Source organism: Mustela nivalis, assembly GCF_964662115.1.
Source record: "Mustela nivalis genome assembly, chromosome: 3".
NCBI classification, from domain to species: domain Eukaryota; kingdom Metazoa; phylum Chordata; class Mammalia; order Carnivora; family Mustelidae; genus Mustela; species Mustela nivalis.
Window position 1 is genome coordinate 49,857,547 of NC_139022.1, and position 15,092 is coordinate 49,872,638.

At 39.3% G+C, this 15,092-nt stretch overlaps 1 long non-coding RNA gene across 1 annotated transcript in view; it reads right to left on the reverse strand.

Moving 5' to 3' along the window:
* Positions 1–2,021: 2,021 nt before the first annotated feature.
* LOC309861153 overlaps positions 2,022–15,092 on the reverse strand; it is a 292,958-nt gene continuing 279,887 nt past the window's right edge. Inside the window, exon 10 of the long non-coding RNA XR_014309785.1 lies at positions 2,022–2,080. This is a non-coding gene — a long non-coding RNA (uncharacterized lncRNA). The remainder of the gene's footprint in view (positions 2,081–15,092) is intronic.

Genomic DNA, 15,092 nt, shown 5'->3' on the forward strand with positions numbered 1-15,092 from the left:
CACAAACTATAAAAAAAATAAAAACATGGCCAGAAATAAAAGAATAGATAAATATACAATAGTGGATGGAAATTTTATACACATGTAATGTTGCACATACTTAAAATATTTTATACTTAAAAATAAGAAATTATAGAGGTATGATCTGTCTTCCTTCATCGTTTTATTAAAAGACTTTAAAAAAACTTTGATTTCCAGCTGAATGTTACTGGATAAGCAATAAAAATTTTTTGTGATAAAATTTGTCAAGAATTAAAATGGATTATTGAGATAAAATGAAAAAGGCCATTAATTGAAGGTGATGTCTGAGAACAACAAAGTTTAAATCTGTAACAGCATTTTAGAAATGAAGATGGGAATGAATTCGACCAGAAGTTTCCAACTTGGCTCTGCTGCAAAAACACCAGGGTAACTTTTAAAAATACAGATATTTGGGTCCCAATCTCTCAGATTCCAATTATTAGGTCTGGAGTCAATTTTTTTGACAGTCTTACTAGAGGATTCTAACAGACAGGACTGAGAACCAACCAACTAGATGTTAACCTTAGACACAGGGCTTCTGCCCTATAATACTTAAGAAAACGTCACACACACAGCTCATGCTTGGTGCCTCCTGGAGCTGTGCAGTGTGTCTGTCCTGTTAGACTCATGTGCTTTCTCTGTATATTATTTTTGTATTCCTGATTAGGACACTGATCTAATGACTCATTCAAGACTGTGAAACATGAAACGTAGCTTCTGATACATATATTTTTAGTTACATTTTGTCATACGCCTTCTTTTAAAAAAGAGTCAACTCCTTTCTTTGGCTTAAATAAGTTGCTTAAATCCTGCATGCATATATGAAAAAGGAAAAACTTACAAATGTGTTCTAAAATAGATTTAATGTAATCCTAAAGTCAGCAATGTAATCATATTTAGGGATACACATACTTCTAAATCTGAATCCAAATCAAGAAGAAGTATTTAAGAATGGAAAACACCAAAGAAGTTTCTTGACAAAAACAATTGCCAACAGTTACTCTACTTAAATGTCTGTTATTGGTATTTCTTAGCTGAGTTTTTGGCCTTTTTTTTTTTTTTTTTTTGAACATATCAAAACAGGAGGAAACAAGTAGGACAGAGATGTAACTCTAGTTTCATGTGTCCTTTCGTCCCTTTCTCTCTTCCCCTAATTCATTCAGCATCTTAGTCCTAGCTCTGGTATTGGAAACTCCTTCTTTAGCTCCCTCTTGCCTTCACTATTTTCCTGGCTATTGCTTAGGATTCAGAAGAGGCTGTTTACAGGAGAAAGAATATTTAGATATTTTTTTTGAAGGTAGAGAATGATCCCGTGTTACAACAATATTATGTAGGTTATGCTGTTTTCTAAATGGCACCAACAACCTCTTCTACTATGAAAACACTTGAATTATTTTTAAATTATTATTTTTATGTTTTTATTATTATTATATTTTAAATGTACTTTTCATTTTTTTTTTAAAGATTTTATTTATTTATTTGGCGGACAGAGATCACAAGTAGGCAGAGAGGCGGGCAGAGAGAGAGAGGAGGAAGCAGGCTCCCTGCTGAGCAGAGAGCCTGATGTGGGGCTAGATCCCAGGATCCTGGGATCATGACCTGAGCCAAAGGCAGAGGCTTTAACCCACTGAGCCACCCAGGCGTCCCTACTTTTTCACTATTTTTAAACCACAATTAATTTGAAAATCGGTTCATCAAACTCTGTATTAGCAAGAGTTGCCTATTATTTCCATAAATACACACAGAAGCATAGGAACCTTCCAGTTAGGATGGATTAGCTTGCTTCAGACCACATAAAATCATTCAGAGCCTGAAATTCTCTCTACAACTTTCACAGACGTTGTCCACCACGTAACAATGATGATAATAAAAAAAAAACACGCCAGCCATACCAGTTGACAATATCAAAGTCAAAATCAATAGGAAAAAAAAGTGATGATAGAAACCGATCCACAGGACATCCAGATATTATAGTTATGAGAGAGACTTTAAAATACTTGCCATTAGGATGCACAAAGAACAAATGACAAGATGGAGGTCACCAGCAGAGAAAGGGAATCTAAAAAGAAAAAAGGATTAAGTAAAAATGATAAAACTGAAAACTGTGTATGTTCACATCGACCCCGGTCTTTCTATCTACTACTCCATCTGGCTCTGTCCCCTAATGACTGGGACTAATCTAAATTACAACACTCATGTATATTCTTTTATTTTTCTCTAATACACTTTTTCTCTAAGGAAAGAGAATGTCTAATTGTTAAAATAGAATGCTAGAAACAGTTCAATAAAGGCATTACATATGTCATATACATCCAAATGTGTCATGTTGTTAAACTGATAATAAGACATATATAAAAGTATTTATTAATCAGGATTATTTAAAATTCCATTATTAATGAAAAAGTCTATTTATTTGAGCTGAGCTCTCTTTACAAGATTATATTCTAATTTGTCTGTTAATCACAGATAAAGTTTTTGAGTTTCAAAATAGCACTTAATTCTTACGGTTTTACATTTCCTAAACAGAGTCTAGAGTAATTCAATATGGTCTCTGAGTAAAAAATTTCAGGTTCTTACTTAACTTAATAAAGTCAGTACTCTGTAAAGTCAGATGACAAGCAGGAGCAAAATCATTAATGTTCTTAGTAGATGTTTCCTAGTTACGAATGTATATTTAAGTATTTTATGAGTTTATTTTTAGGGTGTCATGTATCTATACATATAAATAAACATATGCATGCATATAAATGTTTACTTTTTAAAATTGGTTAATAGATTAATGAAATGAGTGTTTTCTAGAAAGTCTGAGGGGCCAGAGGTGGAGGTAGCATTTAGGAAAAAAGGGAAAAGAAATATTATTAACATCTAAACTCTGTAAAGTGGGTATTACTTCTTCCGTTATGCAATGATGTGCAGGGAAATTAAGTAACATGATCACAGGCACAGAGCTAGTAAACGGCAGCAGTGGAATGCAAACATGGTTCTATTTGATTTCAAAGCCCATGTTCTTTGCAGCACACTGTGCTTTCTATGTAGAGACAGACAGATGGACGTGCAGATTTGTTAAAATTTGAGAACATATAATCCTTTTAAGGGAATTTAATAGAATTTTTATATGAAGGTTATTACACTCCATACTTGAGTGTGGTCAGATAGTTCATCAAAGCCAGATCTCATATTTTTCATATTTCTATGGCATTTAGAATTCTACACATAAATTTTGCAGCTACTATTTATAGTCTTCTCCAGATCAGTTTAGCACCCTATGTTCCAGTTATATAGCCTGGAATGCCTAGGGTATACATTAATTAAAATAAATGAATTCCATGAAATAGGAAAGGAATAAGGTGAGTCTTTATGTAAAGTGCTATGAACAATTCAACACAAGCATTACATATATTATTTATCTTCCCATGTATGTTGTCCTTGAGCTAATTCTTAATCAGAGAAGAGCTGTACGTCTCCTCATTAACTGCTTCCTGTCTGAGTCAGAATTGAGGACATGATGTTGTATTACAGTTACCAAGTGTGTATATTACATAGTTATCATGCAGAATCTAATTTCCTTTTGCATGAAATGGCTCTATTGTTCTATTATACATGCTCATGAATATTAATATTAGATTCTTTGACACTTAATGGATAAAAAATAAAGCTCAGAGCTCCTCTCTATTTTCAGAAGAGACCCAGCCAGTGATACTGACAGTGAAGCAAGTTGCTCATTTGTTTCTCCCTCTTGTTCTCAGTTACAAATAGCTTGATGAGTATTTGGGATAGGAGACCAGGGCAGGGCCATAGCTTCAAACTTTGACCCCATTATTTCCCATATCTCCCTACGTTTTTTCGATTTTAATTAGAAAATTTCAAGGACATGGTTTTTTTTTCTTTTTGTATTTACTCTATATCTCTGTTTCTATAATAGATCAAAGAACAGGGAGAGAATATGTATGTGATTGGTTCACAAAAACACATGCAGAATTCTTGGTTATAAACAGTAGAGAACACTCTGATTTGTTGAAATAGAAGGGATTTTCAGTAGTTCACAAATCTCTGGGAGGGCTAGAGATGCAGGCTTGGCTGTTACTTAGCCAGAAACGATGAGGGTACAAAAAATGCCCAGTTCATGCCATAGACTATCAAATAAACTAATGCAACTGCAGCCCCAAACTTAGCACTGAGCATGCTTACATACGAACATCACAACTTCCACCACAGCAAATCCAGAAGAATCAGCTTCTAACTCAACTGTGCACATCAGAACAATTTTATTTTAGGGGCACCTAGTTGGTTCAGTCAGTTGACTATCTGAATCTTAATTTTGGCTTAGTCATGATCTCAGGGTCATGGGTTGAACTCCAGGTTCGGCTCCTCACTCAGCAGGGAGTCCACTGGAGATCTGAAGACTCTCTCTCTCTTCCTCTCCCTCTGCTCCCCTCCATTAAAATAAGTAAATCTTAAAAAACAAAAACAAAAACAAAAACCTGTTGTCTTTTGGAGGCCACAGCCTCAAGTTTCTCATTTTAATATTCAAGTCTCCTCCAGGGCCAACCTAGGACACCTAGGTTGCAACTCCAGGGCACCTAGGTCACATGGCTACATTCTAATTGCAAGGTAGTATGGAATTATAACTTTTAGCTTTCTAGACTATTTAATGGAAGACAGCAAGCTAAAAGAGGGTTGAAATGGACATTGAATGAGTCCATGTTCAAAATACATTCCAATACTCAATTAGTATTTATTGGATTTCCTTCACAGTAATTAGGATTTCTTTCTTTTTTTTAAAGAGTATTTATTTATTTATTTGACAGACAGAGATCACAAGTAGGCAGAGAGGCAGGCAGGGAGATGCAGAGTGGAGAGCATGCTCCCTATTGAGCAGAGAGCCCAGTGCAGAGCTCCATCCCAAGACCCTGAGATCATGACCTGAGCCAAAGGCATAGGATTAGCCTACTGAGCCACCCAGGTGCCACAGAATTTATTTTCATATTTGAAAATTTATTCATACACACCAGAATAAAAATAAAAAGTGAATACTTTATACTTTCTCAAAAGCCAATTCTGGTTGCTTGTTAATATCTGGCTTTCCCATGCTCAATGGGAAAATGTCATGACTGACTGGTAATGTCTTCCACATATACTAAAGGATCATTTCCTGTCTAAATATGTAAGTGTAATAAAGCTTCACTAGTGGAAGAATGGGCACTACTGCATCATATTTATCAATGTAAGAGATGAGCACTTTTGGTCTGCTTCCTACATATACTTGTGGTTTAGTATTAGGGTACCTTGAAGGTCAATGTGTTACCACCAGAAGGGGTGTTATGGGATGCCAAAATGTTCTTCATTCCACTTCCATAACACAAAATGGCCACCTGATGCCTAAGATACTGAGAAACCAAGATACTTCTCCAAAGTGACAAGATTTTCTGTTTACTATCCTTTTCTTGAGTGTGGCCATGTCAGTTGCCCTTCAGACTGAAGAGCACCCTCTAGAGATTCAATATGGTACCAAGTTCATAAGAAGATTTTTGTGAAGGGTTTCAGAAAACATTTCAAATAGTGCTCATATAAGTATCTTTTGTATTATGGGTGACTCGACACAAAAATATCTATTTCCTTTGGATATTCATTTTGTAGACAATAGGTGAAGAGAAAGGTTGGCATGTATATGTGTGTGGGAGGTTCAGGAGAGATGTGCTGTATTTGGGAACATAATAAGAGTATTATAGAAAAAAAATGCAGTTAATATACTACGACCTATGTGTCTCTTTAAAAAAACCATACACAAATATTCATTTCCTAAAACAATGTTCACCTGCTGTCCCTTGGATGACTTCAGCTTAATTTCACACTTAATAACCTTAAAGATTAGAGTGCTTAATTATAGCAGTTACTGCTGATTGCTTTGGAAATGAAAAATGGCTATCTAATATAAAGTCATTAATATTATACTTGATGAATTGGTGCTATTATTCACAATAATCCAGAGTCTTGGGCCCTCATCTAATTTTTAACATGATAAAATGAAATATTTATTGCTTTAAGGAAACAATTTGGTGCATGATAATGATATTAATGCATTCAACAAATATTGAATAAGTGCCTACTATATGCTAAGGACTGTAGCAGGCAGTGGGGCTACCATAATCAATAAGACAAGTTGCCTGAAGAAGGTCACAGTCTGGTGGACAGCAAAGGCATAGACACTGTAATAGAAGGGCATCATAATCAATGTGCATATGATACCATGGGAACATAGCCTGCTAATTAGAGAGCTGTATAGAGGGGAAGACTGCTGAGCTCGAACCTAGTAGTTTTCCAGGCAAAGACAAGGTCATTCAAGGTAAGAAAATTAAGGCAAACTGGCATGAAAGAGGATGGTGTATTTGGGGAAAAACATATAATTCTGTGTGGCTAGATCATTGGGTACATGTTGCAGAGACACAGGGATGAGGTTGCAAAGCAGACTGTGTCCTGCTTGTGAAGGATATTAAATGTCATGCAGGAGAGTTTAGACTTTCCTTTTGCAGAGGGAGCCAAAGAAGGGTTTTCAAGCAGTGTATTGACATAATCAGATTTGTATTTCATAAATGGAACTCTGGCAGCTACATGGGGAAGGAATTGGCAGAGGAAGAGCCTTGGAGTCAGGGAAACTAGCTGAGACTATTTCAGAAGACCAAAGGAGAGGCAATGATCTTGAACCTGTTCCTCAAAGATAGTTTGACACCCACTGGGCCATAAAGACAGTATTTCTTGATACTTCTGGCTTTTTCCCTATCTGTACTCACACATACCAACTTCCCTTTGGGTTTTTGACCTTTGATTCCAAATTCTGCCCCTTTACGTCCACTCTTTTTGCTTTCTTTGCTTAGTTCTCCCATCACAATTCTTTCCTCACAATGACTGAACAGAGCAAATACATAGTAAATACCTGGTATCTGACCTGGTGAGTCCAGACCTTACCTTAACACAGCTTCTCACTCGACCACCCCATTCATCCTCTTTGTTAGATGAGAAAGAACCTGGATGTCAAATAGCTACTGAATTAGTCCAACCCATCCTTGTCCCTCTAAACTCAGCTACCTCACACAAATACAGTGCCACAGGCTAGAGAAACTCCCATAAGAAATCATAGATGATTTATTGACAACTACCTATATTGGCTCTTACTGCCCTGGACTGAGTTTTACAACACTGATGAAGGTAAGTCATTACAGGATGGGAAACTTACGCAAACGAATCTAGATCAATTCTTATGATTAGCCTTAGAAAACTCTCCTAGACCTTACATCAAATCAGGTGGAAACTTAAGAGATGTCATTATGACAAGGAAGCTGCAAATGCCCCAGATTAAGGTGGACTCCTTACAAAAAAAAAAAACAAAAAAACAACAACAAAAAAGCTCCACTCAAAGAATCAAGTTCCACTCAGGCCAAGAGTGGGCATTTCACACCCCATGTCAAAAAACAATCTGATTGTCACTTCTGAGTCAAGAGGTATCCAAAGTTGAAACTGATGGTGTCAGATGTGGATCTCATCTTCTGATCTAGAGCTTTAGGCCCCAAACATCAGAAGTTCATTTGAGTGATCCATGAACCACTACCACAATACTCTAACCTGAGAGTAAATGGAAAAGGTATATTTACTGGCGCAGAGTCATTGTCTCCCTCCATGCTTCTGAGCTCTCCTTTTCCCTTTAGTTTAAGCTACTTTAAGAGAAAGTGTGATTAGGGGTGTGGCCAAGGTCACTTTGTTTCCAGTGGTTACATACAACCACTTGAGTATGCTGGGGAGTTTTAGGGAGGAGAAGGACTCAAACTTTTACAGTTCTGTTGGATAAAGGAACACAATCTACCATCCTACCAATCCCAGAGGGGTGGGGGCATCAGGATTTTACTAATAAGGATTGGTGGGGCCTACAGCGGGTAGGGAAGGTAATGTGATTTTACGGTGGTGCCCTTGGGACCAATTCAATGTACTGCTGTTGCAGCTTCCACATCTGAAACTACAAGAAGAGCTGACATTACAGGCTTATATTCTCCAGTTTAAGTGCCAGAAGGAATTTTCCTAATTAGGAAGAGCTGCAAGTAAAATGGTGTAAGTGAAACACATAAATTACTATCCAACCCTTTCTTGAGCCCATGTGGGGCCAACTGACCTTAATGGCCCCTTGGAGCTGTAAGTCTCTGTGACTGATGATTTTGCCTACTAGAAGCATCTACCCAGGAACACCCCTGTGATTCTGGACTCATTTCTCTGACAAGGCTACTGGCTATATCCCATTTGAAAAGAAGCTATTAGCTTGCCACTGGGATCTTGTTGACACTGAACACCTGACCTATGAAGGCCTTATAACTCTCCAGACTGATAATCCCATGCTGGGGTGGGCTGACTCAGACTCAACACCTAACAAAGTATGAAGGGCACAACAAGCACTCACTTGTCAAAGGGAAATATTCAAGAATGCAACCAGTCTGGCCCAGGCAGGATTTGGCTTCACATGAAGAAATGGCACTGTCTTCCTGGGGGAAATTATATTGCCCATTATCCTGCCTAAAGCAAAGCCACTAGGTCAATGGAATCTTCAATGCTCAGAGGCTCCCCTAAATGACTGGGCCTGGTTCACTGATGGCCCAGTAAGCTAAAACCCAAACGGTGTTCCCTGTGCTGCTATGATACTTGAATCTCAATGCCATCAATGCAGAGCCAGAAGTGGGCATAGTCACTATCCTCAGTGGACAGGACTCAAGGCTGTTCTTACACTTTTGACTGCTATTCCCTTTGATGAACCTGTTTTATTTTTGTTCACTCTTAGGTTTGTAGGTTTAGTATTAGGGTACCCTGAAGGTCTAGCTTAGCTATTGGTCAACCATCTGGGTCATTCACGTAGAAACTCACAGTGAGGGCTTCTTCTTTAATGAGACTAACTAGAATCAAGCTGCTGGTGGAATCTGTGCCACTCAGACTGCTACTATTTCTGTTGAGATCCATGTTCCTACTAGCTATGGCAATACATCCACATCATAGACTGAACAAAAAGAACACCTTTTCTGAAGCCAAGGCTACTACTACATGCTAGAGTGGTGACTTTTGTCAAGGGTTGACCTGTTTGTCAAGGTGAAGGAGACCACACCATACACATATGGACTCTATCTGTTCCTTGCAGACTGACTACATTGTACCTTTTATTCTGTCTTGAGGCTCTTGGTGATTCCTCTCCCCCACTGACACTTTTATAGATTCCTGTGTTACTATTCAGTCCCATCAGCCAACTCTGGTCCCACTATTGTGACCCTTCAAATGAATCTGTGTCAGGTTTTCTGCTGTTTGTTTATTTTAAAGATTTTATTTATTTTTCAGAGAGAGTGTGAGAATAAGCAGGGGGGAGCACTAGGCAGAGGGAGAAGCAGACTCCCCACAGAGCAAGGAGCCTGATGCAGAACTCAGTCCCAGGACCCTGGGATCATAACCTGAGCTGAAGGCAGCTGTTTAACCAACTGAGCCATCTAGGTGTCCCATGTTTTCAGTTTTTCAGAGTCTGAAAATACATGACTTTTATTGCAAAAAACACTGAACATGGACTAGTTGTCAAGGTATTTGATGGGCCTTTCATTCTCTCTACCACCCACAAACATCCTGTATAGTGGAGTATTGAAATGGCCTTCTCAAAAAACAACCCCAAAACATTAATGACTACCTGTCTCATCTCCTGGTCCATATACTTTAGCAAAGGAATTTGTTCACTAAATGTAGATGTCCCCAGAAAGGAATCATCTTTTCTCAGACATTTCCTGGGTAATAATTAGGAAGAAAGGGGCAGAGTGTTACGTAGATCTATTTTGAAAACTTGGATTCCACTCCAGACTATTCTTATACATTGACAACCAGACTTTCTTTCTTTCTCTTAATGGCTACCTCAGGTCAACCTGGTTGGTACACCCTCTTGGTGCTAACCCAACAAAAGGGGCCCGACAAATTTAAACTTAATTCTGGTGCCAACATATGACTTTCTTGTGGATTTGATATGGTTCTAGATCATAAGGATAATGGCCATTTGGTTGAGTACATGGCTTGCCAAGTAGCCCATGCAAGCCAAAGGGATGGATATAAAGCATTTACATAGTTTTGTAACTCTTTAACTTCTTGCATCGAAACCCTCTTGATGAAAGTTCTAACAGTGAGCAAAGAATGACTTGAAATAAAGTAACTTTCTGGAATTGTTTCTACTGGAAACAAAATCAGCATACTGATTTTTTGGCATTGGAAGGATAACCACAACCCTCACCCCAGGGAAAGGAACACATTAGACCTTGGTAGATAAAGGAGAAGGAGGAACATTAGTGATCTTTGTCTTTCAGAACCACCCTAGAGCCTTCTTAGGAAGAAAATGCCCTGGTGCAGATCACCCTGACTGTTGTATGCATTTTAAATTTAGCTAGCTTCTGGGTCCACCATTCCCCACCAGATGGTTCTGACCTTGCTTTAGATACAGTTCCTTTCACCTCACTAAGAAATCTCAGAAGGTGCAGAGTATGGCCCCAGCTTCTGCACTTCCTATGTAAAATACCTTCCCATACTTTCATATCACTTTTATCACTCCCACTGCCATAGCCAAGACTCAATAATTTGAGGAGTTGGACAAATGCCACATAGGTGGTACCATGGACCAAAAGGCCAGGTTGGACTCCCTCAGGCAGTTCCTCTAAAAGCAAGGATTATACTCAATTACTGTAAGTATACTTGGAACTTGAACTGGCCAGGAAGCCACACAGAACACCCTGTCAACCTGCGCCTCTGACTGAAGTCAGATCCACTTGATGGGCCCCAGAGAGTGTAAAGAATGGTTACTTCCCCAGGACTGGGCTTCTTTGTGGAAGCCAGGCAAAAACCTCCCTCCCTTCCTTCCTATAGCACAATGTTTTGTACCTCAGAGATGGTCAAGAGAGACCTGAAAGTGTTTAAAGAAACACTATGTCTAGATTGTGTAGCCCTTAGACAACTGTCAAGGTCTCTCCAAAATAAGGCTACTTTGAGTTTCTCAGGGAACATTCTCAGAGGGAGAACTGACTTGCTATTTATGGGCACCCTCAGAACAGTTTGCCCTACAATGGAGATCTTTGAATTATAAAAAACAATACAAAAATGTTCCCCTGACTTTAGCCGAACTGATCAATGATACCACCTTAGCACTGGAAGGCATTTGGGTCAGTCTGAATTTGTAGGCCAGAGTTGGCGTGAATGACAGAACTGTCTTAGGCTTCTTTCTTCCTTACAGACCAAGATGGAATCTATCCAATCACTAATACATTCTGCTGTACCTGGACGAATGCCTCAGGCCAAAAGATTTAATGAGAAACCACCTGACTTTCTCCAGCAGACAGGGGTGGTTTATAGGATTTGTAAATCCAGGGGGGTCTGAGACCTTGGGGGTACAACTCTTTAGTGCAACAGGATGTCTTCATTCCAGCGCTTGAAGTCCTGATGATAGTAACCTTAAGGAAATGCTTTATACAACTACTTGACAAACTTGATCCCAGCCTGTGTAGCTCAGATCAGAGTAGTTGATGGAGAGGCACACTTACAGGAAAATTCACCAGAAGCCAAGGCAGTATAGAGTTGAAGGGGAGTTAGTGGGAGACTATTCTGTGGGTTCTTTTTGTTCCAGAATGTCTTATGAGCAGAGTACTATCTTTGCTTCAGATTATCTTTTTTTTTTTTTTAAAGATTTTATTTATTTGACAGACAGAGATCACACGTAGGCAGAGAGGCAGGCAGAGAGAGAGAAGAGGAAGCAGGCTCCCTGCAGAGCAGACAGCCAGATGTGGGGCTCGATCCAAGGACCCTGGGACCATGACCTGAGCCGAAGGCAGAGGCTTTAACCCACTGAGCCACCCAGGCGCCCCTTCAGATTATCTTTTGAAGGATATCTGTGTATGTTTGTATAGCAGGCAGCCTTAGAAGATAGAGAGAGCATCTCTCTCTAGAGAAAGAGCAGGCAGCCCTGCTGGCTTTTAAAAAAGATTTAAACTCTTTAGGCTTCAGGTTCCTCCTCTATCGCACCAACCCACTCCACTGTGAGGGCAGAGGTCCCCTGGTCTTCTCTGTGGCCTTCCCCCTATGGGAACTGGGGTTGAGGAAACCAGCGCCCATGCTGATACTCTGGCCACTGCTATTCTCATGGGTGATCAAGTCCTTTTGATAAGGGAGCAGAAGGCTAGCTGAGGACAAAGCAGAAGCTGGCACCTTACACCCCCCACTCTCCACCCTGTGATCTATGTGACATTCCTCAGGCACTCCTGGCTTCCCTAAAAGAAAAACAAATGGTTAACTGATAGAGATCCCAGTCCTGCAGGACAGGAGTCTCCCTCAGTTTACAAATGTCCTAGTGATTTATAAGGAAGAAGCTTTCTTATCAATAGCCTAACTTCCAGAGACCCATACTCAGTTTCCTGAAACCCTAACATCACTGTCCCCTCCATAAAGTTGAGGGAGGCTGATATATATATATATATATATATATATATATATATATATATATATATATATATATATATATATATATATATATAATTGTATTTCTTCTAAACCTGAAGCCCATTGATAAGGATGTGTGATAGGAGTAATATAACTTTCCTCCAGGAAACTCCCAATTGTCTTCATGTTACTGCCTCATTAGAGGAAAAAACAGCCTTGGCTCAACAAGAACCAGGTCTCCATTATTCCGAGAGTCTTCTTTAGCACTTGACAGTCCTTCAGGACACCCCTTTGCCCTCACCTCCCCAGCTCCCAAGTATATAATCAGCCACAGCTCACAAACTCAAAGCCGCTCTTTCTGCCCATGGGTCCGGTTCCTGTGCTTTAATAAAATCACTGTTTTTGCACTAGAAGCATCTCTGCAACTTAAGAATTCTTTCTTGGTCTTCGGCTCCAGATCTCACACCACCGAACCTCACCCATATTCTAAAACTTCGTCACTTTGATCCCTGACCCATGAGTTTCATGTCTTCTGTCACCAACCATTGAGTTAACGTGTGAGACCACAAGTATGGTAAAATTTCAAACTCGTCACAGTTCTTAACAGCTACATGATGGCAATTTGGCAGATTCATTACTAAACATTGTGACTCTCATTAGTTCTGTCATTGATCTGCATGATTCTTCCCAAAGTGCAACCATGCATTTTGTAGCTAAAGGACCAAGACATGAAACAGTTCTTTTTTTAACTAAAATACTTCCAATGCCAGGAAAGAGTGACACTAGGTCATAGATCAATGTAAGGAAATGACAAATGCAGTAATATCTGGAAACAGATTCAAGCCATTAAACGATTTTACAGTACCATAATATATTCCAGGGGTGCAATCATCCCTTTCTCTCTTCATGTACTTCTTCTATGTATGCATATTCTTAGCATAATGAAGTTGAAAGGTATTGGGTAAAATATCAGGAAACTGAGCTCAGGTCCTGGTTTTTCCGATTACTGCCTGTGGGTCCTTTGACAGGTTACCTCTCACTCCTCTGTACTTCGATTCTTCATCTGTAAAACTGAATCTGGGTGGGAAAAATGAATGGGTTTTGCTAGATAATTTTAAGTATTTTTTTCCCCTAGGTCTTATTTTCAAAGAATTGTAGAAAGAATTTAAAGCTAAGATGGGTAATCATGAGAAGTTTTCTTTTTCCTGTTTGTTTTAGCAAAAGGTTCTGACACTGGAATAAAGATTTTCACAACCCTGTACTCATCTCTGCCCTTGTAAGATCTGTTTTAACCTTCCTTGAATTAGGGTTTACATTCCAAGGAGGTACCTCCTGTGAAATGAAATATAAAAGCAGAGCATTCCTTGCACAGAAGGTCTTTTCATTTGCTGCCTTCACCACACACAGCCATCTTTCCTTTGGCCAGCACACTACATAAACAGGAAAGGTAGTCGATTTCCTACTCAATACATGACACAGCCTTGCCAAGGTCATGCTGTCCCCGCCAGGGCTACTACTGAAGGAACACACCCACTGGCGCAGACTATCATAGAGTTTTTCCTGGGCATAGTTCAGGAGCTATAGATAATGAGATGGTCAGTCTCATGTTTTCAGTCATTCGTCTACTCAATTAAAGCTTCTAGGACCTCCTATAGACAGCCACTGGGGATACACGTATTATTAACAGGAACTTGAACCTGCCCACAAGGACCCCACAATCACTTGGGGGAGGCAGATCTGCCAAGAGATAATTATATCCGATACTAGATAAAATGATAGAAGGAAAGAATGACCAGCTCTTCTGTAGGAGTCTCAGAAGTCTTCCCAAAGGAAACGCTCTAGCTGAGACTTGGAAGCAAAGAATGAGAGGATCATATACAAGCAGGAAAAAGAAGTGAACCAAGAGAGGGTCAGATATTTCAATACAGCTGGAACAGAGCTTTAGGGATACAAGTAATAGGAAGTAAAGATGGAGAGGCAGGTAAGAGCACATAGGCAAGAAGGGAAGGGAGTTTTAAAGATTGGAAACACTGGTAAGCTGAGTAGAAGGAGCCAATAGAATGGGCAAAGACAGAAGCAGGAAGATTATTGCTCAATTAAGATTAAAAGGTAGTTTCTAGAAGATGAGTGGATAAGCTTCATCTGAGATCAAAAATGGGTCTCTTCCCATTAGAAAGACAAGCAAAGAGAACATAAGCAAAGAGGACAGTAAGTTTGAAAGAGAAGTGCAAGAAGCCGGAACTAAGCATCTTGGCCCCAGCCCTGGGAAGGAGAGAAGGAGAGAAGGTTCCTGCAATCCGGGTGGTCAGCAGTTCATACACTTACTCATTCAGTCCTTCCTTCCTTCCTTCATGTTTACTGAATATGGAAATACAGTGATGAACGGATTCTCCTGCCAAAGAATTTACAATCTAGTTCAGATAAAAGAACACAAACATTGGTAGGCAGTAGCTTCTTAGTGTATGTCTACAGAATGAATAACGAATAAAGTAATAAATCCCACAAAGAAGGTGAGATGAAATATAATTAGAATAGAAGAAGAAAGGGATATTTTTAGGTTTGTTTAGGCCTTAGGGAATGGGTGGATCTGAATATAC